We start from the raw sequence: 16,549 nt of genomic DNA on the forward strand, positions 1-16,549 counted from the left end.
GTGAAGCCCACAGGTTTTATTTCAGAAAAATGATTAAAATTTATAAAAATAAGATACATAAAAAAGGAAACTAATTATATTATGATAAAGTTATACAGATAGAACTAAATTACAACATAATTATTACACACACACAAATATGTATATATGCTACAAGTAAAAAATATTTGCCTTAAAGTATATTCAATATATTCTACCTACTGCTTATCCATCTAGAGACAAAGTGACTGCACATCTGAAAATATATGATAAAGGGGTCCTTCTCTCCCGTTTTTCAGAAGACACATAGATATCCTCTGACTATTCTTATTGATTTACTGTAAGTTGGCAAAAATATCCTAATTTGTAACTGAATAGGAAAAGGTATGAGTAGACAAATTCTCTTTTTCTTAGTGGCAAGCAGAGCTAAGAACTAAAGTGATCCTCTCCTTAGAAAAGGTGACCCTGGTCTTTTCTCCCTATCTCTTCCTAATTGACTATGAATGCATGGCTATTGTGGGATTTTTGTTTGGTTGTTTGGTTTTGTATTCTTTTCTCCATTGTGCTTGATTCTTTTCCAATATTGTATTTTCCTGATATCACAGTCATGAATATCAAAAGTAGAAAGGATCACATTACAAATTTGTTAGCTTTGAAAGATCAGAGAAGCCAAGAAAGTTATTCACAGCAACTAGAAAGGGTAAAACCTTTGAGAAGTCAAATGTGAAGATCCATCTCTAAGGAGCAACATGCTAGACTGAGCACAAGATAGAAATCAACTAGTAGTTAAGATACTATGTCCTTGTTCTGTCTCTTTTTCTATGGAACCGTTCTATGGAACGGGGGTGGGGTGGGGGAGTGGGGGGGGGGAGTGAGAGACTTCTATTTTTCAATTAACTTCCATGTTCTTGAGAAGCAAAACAGAAAAAAAAAATTTTAAATCTCGATGACTATAAATTAAAAATGAATTTATAAGTACTTATAGAATACTCATTACTGTCTTTCAATTTAACAAAATTTTATGAATCACTTACATGTACTAATCACTGAAAGAGATAACAGAACTGAAATGAGACAGAATCTCAACCTTAATGGACACTGAAATCTAATAGTAGGATACACAAATAATATGGTCAGAGAGGTATAAACAGAGTACCACATTAAGTCTAAGGAGGAGAAAGATCATTGTCATATGTTGTTTTTCCTTACTTTTGAAAGAGGACCAATGAAATTTTTGTTGATGTCTTAAATTCTGCAAATGAGAAATTGAATCACTCATGAAGTTAAGTGTGGCCAAGTTGTACAAAGTCATCAGCCTCTCCCTCTCTTAAAGAGTCATTGAAATTCAGTGGCAAGACAAAAGTCAGGTTGAGTGGTAATATCTTGAGATATAGTGGATAATGTTGGTATCTTTGATGTTTGACCAAGCCCTATGCTTTCCATAGCACCTACTTCAGCCACCTTCAAGACCATTGGAACAAACTCTTCTCACCCCCTCATTGTGCATAGGGTAAAGTCTTCATATGCTTTGTTTGGCATCTCCTAACTCATCGTTGGGTATGAGAACTCTTGATTACCCTTAACCTAATTTAGTCCATCTACCAAGATGGTTTTACCAGCAGTGTAACCACTGCGCATGCTACACTGGAAGCCACAAGAAGTTTTTTTTTGTTGTTTTTTTTTTTTTTTTTTTTTTTTAATTTAATAGCCTTTTATTTACAGGTTATATGCATGGGTAACTACAGCATTAACAATTGCCAAACCTCTTGTTCCAATTTTTCACCTCTTACTCCCCACCCCCTCCCCCAGATGGCAGGATGACCAGTAGATGTTAAATATATTAAAATATAAATTAGATACACAATAAGTATACATGACCAAACCGTTATTTTGCTGTACAAAAAGAATCAGACTCTGAAATATTGTACAATTAGTTTGTGAAGGAAATCAGAAATGCAGGTGGGCATAAATATAGGGATTGGGAATTCAATGTAATGGTTTTTAGTCATCTCCCAGAGTTCTTTTTCTGGGCGTAGCTAGTTCAGTTCATTACTGCTCCATTGGAAATGATTGGGTTGATCTCCTTGCTGAGGAGGGCCAGGTCCATCAGAACTAGTCATCATATAGTATTGTTGTTGAAGTATATAATGATCTCCTGGTCCTGCTCATTTCACTCAGCATCAGTTCGTGTAAGTCTCTCCAGGCCTTTCTGAAATCATCCTGTTGGTCATTTCTTACAGAACAATAATATTCCATAATATTCATATACCACAATTTATTCAGCCATTCTCCAACTGATGGGCATCGACTCAGTTTCCAGTTTCTGGCCACTACAAAGAGGGCTGCCACATTTGTGGCACATTCGTGCACATAAGGTCCCTTTCCCTTCTTTAGTATCTCTTTGGGATATAAGCCCAGTAGTAACACTGCTGGATCAAAGGGTATGCACAGTTTGATAACTTTTTGAGCATAGTTCCAAACTACTCTCCAAAATGGTTGGATTCGTTCACAACTCCACCAACAATGAATCAATGTCCCAGTTTTCCCACATCCCCTCCAACAATCATCATTATTTTTTCCTGTCATCTTAGCCAATCTGACAGGTGTGTAGTGGTATCTTAGAGTTGTCTTAATTTGCATTTCTCTGATTAATAATGACTTGGAGCATCTTTTCATATGACTAGAAATAGTTTCAATTTCTTCATCTGAGAATTGTCTGTTCATATCCTTTGACCATTTTTCAATTGGAGAATGGCTTGATTTTTTATAAATTAGAGTTAATTCTCTATATATTTTGGAAATGAGGCCTTTATCAGAACCTTTGACTGTAAAAATATTTTCCCAGTTTATTGCTTCCCTTCTAATCTTGTCTGCATTAGTTTTGTTTGTACAAAAACTTTTCAGTTTGGTATAGTCGAAATTTTCTATTTTGTGATCAGTAATGATCTCTAGTTCTGCTTTGGTCATAAATTCCTTCCCCTTCCACAGGTCTGAGAGGTAAACTATCCTGTGTTCCTCTAATTTATTAATAATTTCATTCTTTATGCCTAGGTCATGAACCCATTTTGACCTTATCTTGGTGTATGGTGTTAAGTGTGGATCAATGCCTAGTTTCTGCCATATTAGTTTCCAATTTTCCCAGCAATTTTTGTCAAACAGTAAGTTCTTATCCCAAAAGTTGGGGTCTTTGGGTTTGTCAAAGACTAGGTTGCTATAGTTGTTGACTGTTTTGTCCCTTGAACCTAACCTATTCCACTGATCAACTAATCTATTTCTTAGCCAATACCAAATGGTTTTGGTAACTGCTGCTCTATAATATAATTTTAGATCTGGTACAGCCAAGCCACCTACAGAAGAAGTTTTTTAAAGTGAGTTAGGTAACAGGCAGACACCAGTAGTGGATGAATATCTCCAAAAAGGATACTCACTCACTGTATCCTTCACACCACAAGTACTAACCCTCCCCTTAATATCCCATACACCCCTCATTATTAGTTAGAAATGTCATAGAATAATTTATTTGGAGACACACTTTGAACTATGAACAAATGGTAGGACTGGGATTTAGGTGAGTAAAGAGGAAATCAATTTCTAGAGTCAATCTGATAATCCACTGAGTTTATTACTAACAATAACTGTGTCATTCTAGTGTCACAGAAAGATCAGGGAATAACATAGCTCTCAGAGCACAGGGCTTTTGCTAGTATTTTAGGTGCAGGGAAAATTCAAGAAATGGCATCAATTCAACAGTATCGCCTTAGCTAACCTCATTAGCAAACCTATTCCATTCCTTTAGTAAATTTTCCAATCTGCCCATGTTTGGAAACAACCTCATTTTTCCTAAGTATTATAATGCTATTTATCTCTTCAAATCATAACTGCATAATGCTACAATTAAGTCTTATGACAAAGATTACAACAAGAGCATAAAATATGGCAAATTAATTGCTTCTCATGATAACAATATTGGATTGCAAAGAAATAAAAGCAAACTGACCTCTTCCCAAAATAATTTTAAAACTGTAAAATTATACTCTCCTCAGATCACTGAGATCACTACGTACTGTATAAATATCAGGCCTTTTAGATGTGTTATTTCTGAAATTCCGGCAAGCACAACTGTGGCTAACCAGGGAACAGACTATATTAAATTCTTAATAGGGAAGATCCCAAAAGTCTTTTTGTTAATGCCTAGACCAACTGATACCTATATACAAATCTGAACTAGATCTTATAGGGACATTATAAGATGTAAAGTGATTTCAAAGCTTTTTATAACAAATTCTGACTACACAGGATTCCTATAAAAAGAGATGACAAGCGTTATTCTTATTTTAAGCATGGTGAACTATACCTAATAACTAGTAGAACTTAAATGATCTGGTCATTTCTATGAAGTAAGTCAAAGGAAATCAGTAAGTACTTTTGAGAGAACTAGCAATCTTTTACCCTCATGGTCATTCTTAATGGATCTCTCTCTTACCTCATTCTCCAAGTCCAAAAAAGTACAAAATATCACTACTCTATTTTTATCACAATAATGAGTTGTCCTGACTTTAGGTCAGGTATTCTATCCAGTGAGTCATCTAGCCACCCTAAGACCTGATTCCTCCTTATTTCAATTAGTCACAATAATTATTTTCCTTCAAGGTTCACTCCAGATTGTACTTCCTCAGTAATTATCTTAGTTGTCCCCTCTTAAAATTAATTTATATAGTAATCATGTAAAGTGATTCTTATTGCAAATTTTGTCAGTTTTTCTAATTGAAAAGGGCAAAAAATTAAAAACAAATATAAAATTTTCACAATTAAAAATGTTAAGAAAGCAGCCTGCAAAGTCAAGCAGCTTAGAACAAAAATGTCTAGAGAATACTATTATTTAATATCTAATCTGTATAAGACAGATTGAAGGATTTTGGAGTTAATAGATAAATAAACTATTTTATTCATGTCCAACTTTTCATGATCTCATTTTGGGGTTTTATTGGCAAGGATACTGGAGTGGTTTGTCATTACCCTCTCTAACTTATTTACAAATGAGGAAACTGAAACATTTATTTTACAGATGAGGAAACAGAGTGAAGTGATTTGCCCAGGATCACATAGTTAGTACTTGTATGAAGATGAATCTTCCTGATTCCAATTCTAGTGTTCTATATGGAGTGTGCCAACTGGTACTCAAGAACAATTTTATGATTATTGGACAAATGTGCATTTCTTCATGACAAAAATGAGGATTTTGTTGATTTTCATGAGTCAGAAGTGAAATCTCCTTATCTAAGTATGGGATCCTTCTTTGGATCAATAAGTAAGTCTATGAAAAGATCTGAGTTAATTTACCAACCTTTCTCCAGAGTGCCGTCCAATGTCGGGTAGAGCTTATTGGTACAATAGAGGCTTTATCTTTGGGTAGTTCATCTTAATTACCTCAGAGGTGGAAACTCCTCAGTGATCAACCAGTGACATAAAGAATTAGAAAAACAGTCTTTCTCTCCCCAAAATAGATGCAATCTAAGAATTTCTGCTTTTTCTCCAAGATTAATACTACAGTGGACAATGATAAAGAAAGGCCAGGTCCTGCCCAGAAAAACAGAATAGAAAACAGAAATGTGACCTTCACACACACACACACACACACACACACACACACAATGAATAAATGTGAGTATCTGAGAAGTTATGCAGCCTGATTTAGCCAAGAAGGTACTTATCATAACAATGACACTGGCAGGTCTATCCAGAAATTTTATGCAGTCTGTTCAAGAAGAAAAGAATGAATATCAAAACAATAATGAATCACTAGGACTATAGTTCCAAGATTTGTGAGTTGTCTTGGGCATATGGATTCCCTATACATGAGTTCACATCCAGTTCTTACACTGACATTGTGTGCATTTGTGGGACAGTGGACCCTAGGTTTATGGATGGAATGTTTTGTTATAATTAGGATTTAAACTAGATTTAACATCTATGATTTTATCATGCTGTGATTTGAGTTAAGTGAGCTACTTATTGACTAAGTAGCTGAATAGATATATTTAAGTGGTGACATTAAATACATGGTGACTATAAGAATGTTTGAGCTTCTGAGTGGGCAATGGCCAGATCAGGATTGTCTCCATGGAGGTCTTTAGTTTATCTCTTTCCACAGAGGTATACACTCTTTGAAATTCTAAGTCTCTTTGTCCAAGAGCTTCTAAATTTATCTCTGTTCAGCCAGGCCCTCTAAGGGAAGGGTAGTTTAGAAAGAGGCTGTTTTTCTCTTGTTAGAATCTAATGCCTTATTAATGCCATTAGTTCTGTTACACATTTTAATTAGTATCCTATTGTGTACCTTCAGCCTGAGGCTATGCAAGCAAAAGATACACATGTAGACATCTAAGCACAAAATGGTAAGTAAATATATTGATGGAGCATAATAGCAATAATAATAAAAATGCAATGAACAATTATAAAATAAGAAGGCTTAAAATACATGACTTCTAAGGTTCCTTTTGACACTAACATTTTGTTACTCAATTATTACATGACCTTAAAACTATTAGAATGAAGATGAGATTAAATTTATTCATGGACTCAGTGAGAGTTAAAAAGTACTCATTGAATCATAAAGGAGGGGAAAGGATCCACATATGCAAAAATGTTTATAATAGTTCTTTTCTTGGTAATAAAGAACTGGAAAATGAGATGCCCATCAAATGGGGAATGTCTAAACAAGTTATGGTATATAAAGGTAATGGAATGTATGCACAGTTCCCTTTTAATGACTGACCCAGTTTCCCTAATTGTCCTATTCAGTTACTCTGCCTCAGGTTATAACCATTCTCTCTTAATGTTTGATAGGATAAAGGTCTTGTATCTTAGACCTCAAGCTATCATTATTCCCTCTTAATGGGAATAAAGGTCTTTATCCATTTTAAACATCATTAGAATATCTGGAACCTCTCCAGTACCTCCCATTATGTCATCCTAGGTGCCTCCCCCATTAGGTCATCCTCATCCAGGTACCTCCCCCATTATGTCATCGTTCTTGTTACCCTATAAAAGATTCTTGTATCTGACATTACATTTGCTGCTGGATTCTTTGAGACAATAGTCTCATTCAGCCCTGGGACCAAACATGAATCCATTTGGTCCCAGTAAATCTCTCCATTAAATAAATTATTAAATTGTTCTCTAATCTCTATCCTGCCTCAGTTTCTCTGGCATTACAGGAATATTATTGTTCTATAAAAAATGATCAACAAACTGAATTTAGAAAGACCTGGAAATATTTACATGATCCAATGCTGAGTGAAACAAGCAGAACCAGGAATACATTGTACACAATAACAGCAAGAATGTGTGATGATTAACTTTGCAAGGCTCAGTTCTTTTCAGTGGTTCAGTGATTGATCCAAAGTAATCCCAATAGAGTTTGGACAGAAAATACCATTTGCATCCAAAAAAAGTACTAAGGAGACTGAATGTAAATCAACACATGCTATGCTCACTGCTCACTCCTTTCTTCTGTTTTTTTTTTTTAAATTTCTCCCATCGTTTTTCTCATTTTCTTTTGTTCTGACTTTTTCTCCCAACATGATTCATAAAGCAATGTATAAATATTAAAAAAAAGTTTTTAAAAGTACTCATTGAGAATCTACTGTGTTTTAGAAAAGTCTGCTCTTGTGATATTTCTAATCTAGTTGAGGAGACAAAACCATGACTAGAATAAGGATATTGACATTTTGACTTGCAGCACTGAGACTTCTTCAGAAGCAAGAACCTCCTTACTTAAACACTTAATTAACAGTAACCATTAGTTAAAATAGGAACATATCAAGTAGTTTGACTTCTTCTAACAGCTACACTAAGATGACTTCTCCATATCCTTTTCCTTTTTTTGGTGGCATACTTGAGCTAACCCTTGACCAAGATGATGAAAAGGGGAATGGTCTCCTAGGGATTCCCTTTACATGGGGCATGCAAGGAAGAATAACTGGAGTAGTTACTGAGAGCTCCACAACATTACAGAATGTTTCATGCATTTTCTCAAAGTAACCACAATGGCAATAGCAGCAGCAAAAACATCAAAAATTTTTATCAAACCGTTACTTGAATAACAATTATTTTCCTTACTGCACCTACAGACAGAACTCATGCTATGTTTTTTCTCCAAAGAATTGATCTTAAATAAACACACAGGTATACAGGTGAGCTTCGCTTGAGCTTTCCATGGAAAGAAGTTGTAAATTGAATTTGTGTAAATGCAATGATATCTAAAATATGCCACAAGAGCATTTTTTTCATCTGTTGGCAAAGGAGATTGATTAAGGAAATGTCATGATCATTTTAATGAACTCTCCTATTTGATTTGATAATCTGGTATGATTCCCATACAAAGTGTGGGCATGCTCTTTGGTATCTTTTTTGAGAGTATAGGGGATGTTTTCTGATTAGTTTCCAGAGACTTAGATTGCCAAGAGGATTATTGATTGGCTAAGACTCAGAGGTAGAGGAGACACTGCTTTATGGCAGTCTATAAAAAATTAGTGACAGACGACTGTTAGTCATTTTTCCTATTCAAAAAACAAAACAGAGTATCAAAATAAACATTTGTTCTGCTGATTGGAAAATATGTACATGTACACAGACCCTTCTGAACAGAAACTTATAGATAGAAGTAAATGGAAGTGCCAAACATGTGCTTGATTAACAGGCCCAGGAATTCAGATTTGGCTAAAAAATTACCTTATGATTTTTTTGTAGTATTGTAATTTACTTGCATATTTTGCATATATGTAAATACTAGGTGTTGTCTCCTTCAATATGAGGCAGCCCTAGTCCTTGGGGACTAGGACTACTTCTGTATTACGTTTCCTCATCATTTAACACAGTACTTGGTACAAGTAGACACTTTTAAAAATATTGAATAATTGATTATTTGATTGATGATGAAACTCCAATACAATGTGCATAGCTAACAGTTCTGTAACTTATAGCAGAAAGTCCCTGAGACACAGAGAAGGTAAGGGACTTATTCAGAGTCACACAACTAGTACACAGTTATTTTAAATAGCTAATCCAAATCTCTGATGTTATGCCTTTTCTATCTCAGTGACATTAAGTAGTCCATTCAGTCCCATTCAAGTGGTTTCCTTTTATACTCTCACACCTAATGAAGGCAAATAGAAAAGACCCAACATATCTGCAAATCACACTGCTATGTTCTAGTATCTTTCCTGCTATTAACTCTTTGAATCTTCTTAGACAAATAACTTAAACTATTTAGGCCTTGACTTCATCATCTGAGGAAATAAATAATACTTAACATCTTTTAACTTTTATTCTGTGAGTTACTTAGTATGTCTTCTTGGTTTATCTACATCTAACAAATTATAGTAATCTATGAATGTCTTCTACAAAAAATTGAAGCTCAGTTACCTCATTTTATATATATATATATGTATATATATATACACATATAATTATTATTGAATAATTATTGTAGTTATATATAATATAGATACATATGTATATATGAATGTATATATGCATATGTCTTTATGTAAATATATGTGCATGTGTATAGCAAGGCCCTTGCCAATACAGCGCTGATAGAAAAGTTATTTTGTCTACAGTTGAGTACTTGACACTGAGTCATCCATACTCCTTGACATAATTATTCTTTTGAGAGATAGTTTGGTAGTGGTTCCCAAAAAGGGTATTTTCATTGTGGGAAGTCAGCTGCCCAGTGACATAGCCTCAAATACTTGCCCTGCTTTCCTTCATTGCTGGAGGGCACATATAATTATTTTAAAATTAATATTAAAAAAATTAAAATAAATATCAAAATTCCATGTAAATATAAAAATTCTAAAGTATGTGCATTAGTGCCATTACAGTAGAGACATTTCTAAAAGACAATTTATTCTATTATTATTTTGGCTAAAAAAAAAATCGCTTCATTAATAAGCAGATCTAGAAGACTTCTCAGGAACTCTTAGGAATGCTTTCTGCATTGCAGTAGCAATGTCTCTGATCTTTCCCCTTCTCTTTCTTTACTCTGTTCCTGACAAATAAATTTTTAAAATTTCATTTAAGGCATTTTCAAGATGAAATGCCTCAAAACAAGTGTCATGTCTTTGATTTCCATGAATCATTTGGGGTCTAATCAAACATAACTGAAACCCTTTTCTAATGCCTATGTAGAACATTATTCATTGTCAGTGCTATTCATGTACTTTGTTACTTCCTGGAAAAATAAAGATCCCACACAATTTCAAGGCACAAATTGTACTTTTAGTTACACTGAACTTCTGCTAAGGCCTCAAATCCCTTTTTGAAAGGGATGAAATCTTTTTAAAGAAGCAGTCATGTATTTCAAAAAAATATCAGTACCATCTTTGAAATGACTCCATAAATTCCAATGGCTCACTTATAGCCTCTGAGATCAAATACAAAATTATCTGGAATTCAAAGTCCTTCATAATCTAGCCCTCTCCTACATTGCAATCTTCTTTCACTTTACTTCCTGATACATACTTTTTAATAATTGATACTGGCTTTCTGACTGTTCCACAAACAAGACACTCTATCTCTCAGGTCTGGGAATTTTCCGTGGCTGTCCCCCATGCCTAGTCAATGCCTATTTGATTGCCTTGGCTTCCTTTTAGTCCCAACTAAATTACCTTCTTTTATTGAAATTCTCCAAACCCCCTTAATTTTAGTGTCTCTCCTGTTTTAATTATTTCCCATTTATCCTGTATACAGTTTGCTCTATATGTATTTGTTTATATGTTGTCTTCCCATTGCATGGTAAGATCGTTGAGGTCAAGATTGACTTTTGACTTTTCCTGTGCCCAGTACTTAGCACAATGCCTGGCAAATACGAGGGGCTTAATGACTGTTTGTTTGTTATTTGATTAACTATATTTAAGGGAACATTTCTCATTTCCATGGAAATCCTCAAATTTCTATATGAAAATGACTGATGAGCACATCAAGGACATTGTGGTGGGACATGTTAATGGAGGCAATGAGATAGTTCTTTGGTTCAAACTAGAGAGAACATTGAAAACATTAAAATGACTTTCTATCCTTAAATAAACCAGGAAAAATTCCACATTCGATATTGAATACTTAGAGACGAGAGTCACTTGATCAAACACTCCAATAAATTAATTATTATAACTCTCTAATCTCTCACTTGCCTCAGTTTCTCCAGTATTACACAAGTGAAAGTAGGACAATTGCAAGTAGGACTAGAGGAGGGGGTGTTGGTTCTTAGCAGAGAGGATAGAGATAAACTAATCTTCAGTCAAAGTATAAATAAATACAATCACAAAATCTAAGTCTAAGATCTGAACATATTCATTCTCTTTAGAAGAAATATTACCACAAACAAAGATCTACATGATTATGATGAGGATAGGGACTGGGCCTGTGATTTTATTTGGTACAGGAAACTTCCACATGAGAATACTCCTTTGTATAGATGTAAATCTCTACTTCTTCTGGAACTGGGAATCTTAGAGAATTGCTATTAGCACTAAAAGTTTAAATGACTTGTCAATCGTCACACAGCTAGCATCATAGGTGAGATTTGGACACATGTATTTGTGGCTTTGAGGCTGGCTCTTTATCCACTATTTGCAACCCTGCTTCTTATGTTTATAATACAGTCATCAAATCAAATGAGTAAACCATTATTCTGAGAATTGCTTTTGCCTTTTATATTGATTGTTACTAGGTAAAATTGAAAGAAAAGAGGCTTTCTTTCATTTTAATTATACCATGTCTTTAATTTTCACTCCCAGGGTTTGGGAGATTGGAAACCAAAATGATTACTGGCTGCAGCAAAAGTCTAATCAATGCAATCTAATTAATTTAGCATGTAGTTTTATATTACAAATGAAAGGTGCATGAAAAAAGATAGTTTGTATTCTTTTTTGTGGGGAAGTTGTCACATAAAAAAGACAAAATTTTGTGACATCAAATTTTATTTATTTATTTTATTATTTATTATTTCTTTTTCTTATGTTAATACTTATACTCATCAATATCTTCCTGGCTAGTATTATCACAATGATTAGGATAAAATGCTTTTACATTTTTCAAAAATAGAAACATATTTGATGTCACTTGAGATGTCACCAATGCATATATCTTATTACCAAATCTTTATCACTGACCTATTATGGAAATAAACATTATGTGCTTTTAGAGGTATTGATCTACTGAAGAGACAGGATGGTAAAGTGGAATGAATGCTAAAATAGAAGTCAGAAGATCTGGCTTAGGTATTAATTAACAAGGTGACCTTTAGCAAATTACTTCCAGTCTTTCTCAGTCTCTTCATCAAGGAAATGGGGATCATCATATCCATTGTCACACTACCTTTTAAATCAAAGTTTTCTTTGATGGAATAATAAACTGAACTGAATCTTGGCAACATTGTAAAATTATGCAGGATTAGATATTATTATACAATTTATGTCTATCATATACACACATCTTCACAAATATATCACAGCTACATATATATGTAGCATTATGCAGTAAAAAGATGGCTGGATTAATAATCAATGGCATAGTTCCTGCCTCAAATACCACCACCCATGTAACTCTGGGCAAGATTCTTTGACTCTTTGGATCTCGTCTCCAAATCAACTGACTCCTAGCAATGACTCCTTGGTCACTGAGAAATCTTTCACTGTAGGGTATCCTAAAAGTCCTAGAGTTGTTTATACAAATGAATTATACATGTATACACACACACATGTTTTATGGGGCCTATACACATATGCATATGTGTATATATTAAATAAATATTTGTGTTTATATATATGTATACATATTAAAGGTAGTATTAGAGCAGATATTCATACACACACACACACACACACACACACACACACACATCCATTATGTTATGTAGCTAGATGACAGCTGTAAATGGAGGTGGAGGTAGGAAGATGGCCAGCATTGCATAGTGGAAATAGAATTAACCTTGGAGAAAGAAAGGAATTCAGATTCTGCTTCTGACACATACTGGTTTTGTTACCCAGGGAATGTCACTTACCTTCAACTGAAATGTCTCTCCAAAGTTCTCTCTTAGAGAGGACTATGGGAACTGAATGTGGATCACAACACAATATTTCACCTTTTTGTTATTTGTTTGCTTGTTTTTTTTTCTTTCTCATTTTTTTCCTTTTGGATTTGATTTTTCATGTGTAGCACGATAAATTTGGAAATATGTTTAGAAAATATTTGATTACTTGCAGTCTAGGAGTGAGAGGGAGAAAAATTTGAAATAAAGATTTTGCAAGAGTGAATGTTGAAAACTCTCTTTTCATGTATTTTTAAAAAATAAAAAGCTATTATTATAAAAAATAAATAAATGGAAATATTCTTAGCCAGCTAAGGAAAAACAAAGAACAATAACAATAAGAAAAAAAAAGTTCTCTCTTCATCATCATATCATGTCTAATGGCCTTTTCTGAAATTTCATTCTTCTTGACTTCTCTGCAGTGTTTAACAGTATCAATCACCCTCTTCTCCTTGATCATCTCTTCCATATGGGTTTTGGGGTCATTTCTCTCTTTTAGTTCTCCTGCTTGTCTAAAAATTCTTTCTCGTCTCTCTCTCTGTGTCTCTCTGTCCCTCTGTCTGTGTCTCTCTGTCTCTCTCTGTCTCTTTCTCTGTGTGTCTCTGTCTCTGTCTCTCACTTTCTCTGTCTGGCTCATCAGCCAGTCACATCACTTAACTATAGGTATCCTCAAGGTTCCAAGGGCCTTCTTCCCTTTGATCACTTTATTTCACTTGGTGATCCTCTTAGTTTTCATATATTCAACTAACACCTCTACACAATGATTTTCAAATCTATTTGACTAGCTATAACCTCTCTCATTCCTGACCTCTAATCTTATATTGCCAAATGCTTGTTGAACATATTGAACTGGGTGCCTCAGACATGCTAATCTAAACATATTCAAAAGTAACCTTATGATCTTTCCCACAAACCATTCTTCCAAATTTCTATTTTATTGCTGAGGACATCACCATCTCCACTTTCAGAAATCAAGTTTCAAAACTAAGACTATCTTCAACCCCTCATTGTCTCTCACTTTACATATCCAATCAGTTGTCAAATATTGTTGCTTCTACTTTTACAACATCTATTGCATCAGACCCTTCTTTTCTCTAAATTTCTACATCTCTATTGGAGGTGCTCCTTACTTCATGCCTAAACTCTTGTCTATATAATACATTTTCCACTCAAATCTCAAATTTATCTTTTGAAACATAACCCCTGCTCCTATTCAGTCAATTCCAGTGGTTCCCTATTGCTTTCAGGATAAAATATAAAACATCTTTTTTTACTTATAAATCAGTCCATAGCCTGACTCTTTTCTGTTTTTCCAGTTTTTCTCACTTCCACGTATTCTGAAAGCTAGCAAAACTAGCCTTCTCCTTGCTGTCCTTCACACAACACACAACACCCCATTTCCCTTCTCTGGACACTTTCACTGGCTACCCTTCATGCCTAGAATTCTCTCCCTTCTCATAGTCTACACAGAGACCTCTCCCTCCTCATATCTACACAAGGGCAGCTAGATGTTGTTTGGATCTAGTATTAGGTCTAGCATCAGGAAGAATCATCTTCCTAAGTTCAAATCTGGCCTCAGACTCTTACTAGCTATGCCACTTTAATCCTGTTTGCCTCAGTTCCTCATCTGTGAATTGAGCTGGAGAAGAAAAAAAAAGGCAAACCCATTGTAGTATCTTGGCCAAGAAAACCCTAAATGGGGTCACAAAGAATCTGGTATGACTGAAAGAACAATACGGTTTATATATTAGTTTCACTTGTTTTCTTGGAATCCTAGCTGAAGTGCTATCTTCTTTTGTTACTGTTGTTAAATCCTTTTTCAACTGTGTCTGACTGTTCAAGACTCCATTTGGGTCTCTGAAACAAATGTTCTTGCTGGTATAAATTTTTCTTTATAGAACTACTACTATCTGAAATTCCTATCTGAGCCAGCTCTAATGTCCTCTCTTCTATCCTCTTCATAGATATGTATGTGACACTCTGGTCTCACATCTCCAATTACTTTGACTACCTTTTTGAAAGACAAAACTCTAGGACATTTTCATCATTAGTACTTGTTTTTTTCGTCTTACTTAGATCTCACAATCTAGATTTTTCCTTTCTAATTACCTTTCCCACTCTCTACATTCCCCTAAGTTTGGTACTTTAAAGGAAATATTCAAGTATTGACATACTAGATAAGTACTATTTGACCTACCAGAAAAATATACATAAATCCTGTTTTCAAAAGGAAACCCGAGAGTGAAATCAAATCTATGTGATAGGAATTGAGTTGGATTGTATGGAATTAGATTTTATTGGCCCAGATTTAAATTCATGTTAATACAATCGATTGATAATAGTGGATTAAAGAATTAAACTTCTTACCATTCAATAAAGAAGTGATAGACTTAAAATATAGACTACTACATACTGTTAGTCAGGGTTGATGCCACCTGTTTTTACTTAATTGATTTTCTTTTCTTATCTATCTATCTATCTATCTATTTCTCTATTTATTTATTTATTTTTGCTGAGGTAATTGGGGTTAAGTGACTTGTTCAGGATCATATAGCTAGGAAGTGTTATGTGACTTAGATCAGATTTAAACTCAGGTCCTCCTGACTTCAGGGCTGAAGCTCTACCCACTATACCAAATAGCTGCCACTATTTTCTTTTTTAAATGTAATTTTTACTGATGTGTTTTGATTTTTACTTCATTGTAGTTTTTTCCCAATATCTCTCTTCTTCCTCCTGTAAGAGAGGAATAACAAATAGGTTCAAAAGAAAAAAAAAATAGGAAAAATCAGCACAACTGACCAATACATTGAAAAAGTCCAAAACCATATGTAATGTGAAATATCTGGAGATTTTTCATCTCCCATTATTTGGGAATGCTGTTTCCCTATTTTTCAGTTATAAACAGTCTTTATAATTTTGCTTTTTTCACTTTTGATTTTCTTTGAGTGTTGTTCTAATTTCCATGTACATTGTATATATCATTTTTTTATTCTATTTATTTCATTCTGCATCTGTTCATATAGATTTTTTCCATACTCAGTATTTATTGCATTAATGATTTCTCATGTACTACATTTTTTTAGCCATTCCCCAATTGATGGGTATCTACTTTGTTTTCATTTCTTTGCTATTTTTTCCTCTGTATATTTCTAAGGAGTGGGCTGGTGTGTGTATGTGTATGTATGATATGTTATTGGGGGAAAAGTTATCTAGGATGAGAAGAGATTGAAATGTAAGTAATACAATAATAAATGTAATTAATAAAAAATTAATACTTAGTGTCTTGATTTAAAGGGGCTTTAAAAAAGGTTAACTCTACTCCCCCTTTATTTTTTTCAAAATTCAATCTGAGAATAATCTTTCCATTATGCCCATCTATATTAATATACATGATAAAGAATTAGCCTACTAATCATTTTCCCTACCTTGAGTTTCTCTCCCACTATAGTCCATGCATTCCATATCAATCTTCATAGAATC

Source organism: Sarcophilus harrisii, chromosome 3, assembly GCF_902635505.1.
Source record: "Sarcophilus harrisii chromosome 3, mSarHar1.11, whole genome shotgun sequence".
Classification (NCBI taxonomy): Eukaryota; Metazoa; Chordata; class Mammalia; order Dasyuromorphia; family Dasyuridae; genus Sarcophilus; species Sarcophilus harrisii.